The 2,066-nt window shown below is 36.2% G+C and overlaps 1 pseudogene; it reads right to left on the bottom strand.

The window, feature by feature from the left end:
• Window positions 1–201, bottom strand: part of LOC115873304 — a 2,223-nt pseudogene extending 2,022 nt beyond the window's left edge.
• Window positions 202–2,066: the final 1,865 nt, after the last annotated feature.

Here is a 2,066-nt window from a genome sequence, read left to right as displayed (position 1 = left end):
AATTCCCAGTATAGTAAATCATATGATGTTATGCAGTCCATTTCATTTTTAATGACTTCCAATTTCCCTAAATTCCCGCTTGATGTATTCCAAGTTCTTATCATTAATTGATGTTCGCAGCTGTTTTTCCTCCTTCTGAGTTGTGTCCCCTAAGCCAGTGAAGGTTCCCAAATGCTTTAGTCCCCACAGGCTTTGCTCCATTGAGTCTGTACACTTGGCTGTACTTTGAGAGAGCAGCTCTTCCTCGGTCTATTTTGGTGCCTTCTGACTTGAGCAGCTCACCTTCTGGCACAATCTTGGACGATGTTCTGTTTCTTTAAATTGGGTTTTCAGTAACTGGCCATGTTTCCAGGCTCTCTGTAAGATTTTTAGGGACTAATTCCTCTAAAGCAGACAGACTATTCCTTCTTCGCAGTCTGGGTTTAGTGTGGAAGCTCTGCTGAAGCCTGTTCACTTTGGGTGACCCTGCTGGTATTTGAAATGCCAGTGACAGCTTTCGCCATCATAGCAACATACAAGCCACGACCCTCCCTATGAGAAACGGACAGACAGGTGGGGATTACTAGGTCTCACTAGGTCTTAACTGCCAAACCATGGGTCTCTCTAGCCTAGCACAGCCGGCACAAAACCGGGTATCACTCCTGGGCTCCAGCATAGCTGAGGTCTGGAGAATGGCATAGGACCCAGCTGTCTTTTGTTCTGTCAGAACCCATGTGAGGGCACTTGACAATAACAGTACATATGAGAGGGAGACAGAGAGAGGAATTCATGGAGAGAGATTTATTTGAAGGGATTGACTTATGTCCTCATCCTGTCAGGTGGTAGGCTGGTGATTCCCAGAGTAGGCTGAAGATTCTTGTATTTCTCTGTCTCAAAAAACAGTTTACACAACTGAAAGAGTGAAGAAGACCTAACAAGAGAACTATTTATTGCTGGGAAGTAAGATACTTTTTAAGAAAAAACTCTCCTTTTGCATAGAAAACCTCCTGATTGATGAGGATTATGCAAATTATGGAAGATAGAGTACTTTACTAAGTGTCAACCGATTTAATTATATGTAATTCATTAATAACATAATGTAGACAGTTTTTGATGTAATGACTTGGCACCATACCTTAGGGAAAATAATATATAAAATTTCACCACATGAGAGAGGGAGATAAACATATTTAAAACAGTCTCAGAACAAGAGTTTTGAAAACTTTAATGTTAATCAAACAATCTTATTTTTTGAAGAGAAGAAAATATTTTTAGCAATGTACAGGTATATTTAAATTATATACTTAAGATAAATAAATAAAAATGAAATAAACTGAAAACAACTGTCATTTTAGAACTGTATTTTTTGTAATAGTCACATTTGAAATTGAACTTTAAAAAGAATTTTAAAAGAATATGGTATTAGGCTAGTCACCATACCCAAAGAGAACCAAATGTATCATTTTGGTGTATGTCCATCTGGTTTTTCCAACATTTTTTTTTTGAGCATCATTGAATGTGAATTGTATGCACACATTTAGCTCTTGGTTGTTACACTTAACATATTGTGATGGGATTTAATAATATTATAAAGTTAAATTCATTTATCCATATTTTATTGTTACTAAGTATCCATAACACAAAATGACTTCTATTTACACTTCTACTTTGTAAAATTTATTTAGACTTCATATTATCTTATATTGATAACCCTTTGAAATATGTTAGACATGGATTATTGCTTTCTTATTTCTGAAATACTTGAGACCTCGGACACGTAGCTTCCATCATGGTAAGACCTTCAGTTCCTATATCTTTGTTGTGCACTTTTGTTCCATCTGATGTACTTCAACAGAATTAGTTTAGCAAGCTTCTCTGGACAGAATCTAAATAGACTGTACCTCCTACTGCAACTATGTAACAGGGACTCAGAGATGGCTTCATCCTTTTGAACAACAGCAACAAGAAAAAAATGTGAATAAGGAAAGAATATTGGCTCAGCATCTAATCACTTGTTTCCAAAGACTATAAATCTGGAGTGTATTTTGGTCTGTTTTAAAACACCAATCAAATACTAATAAAATGTT

Source organism: Echinops telfairi, unplaced genomic scaffold (genome assembly GCF_000313985.2).
Source record: "Echinops telfairi isolate 266 unplaced genomic scaffold, ASM31398v2 ScPeMD7_7468;HRSCAF=8506_0, whole genome shotgun sequence".
Lineage (NCBI taxonomy): Eukaryota > Metazoa > Chordata > Mammalia > Afrosoricida > Tenrecidae > Echinops > Echinops telfairi.
This window is presented reverse-complemented; position numbering and strand designations above follow the sequence as displayed.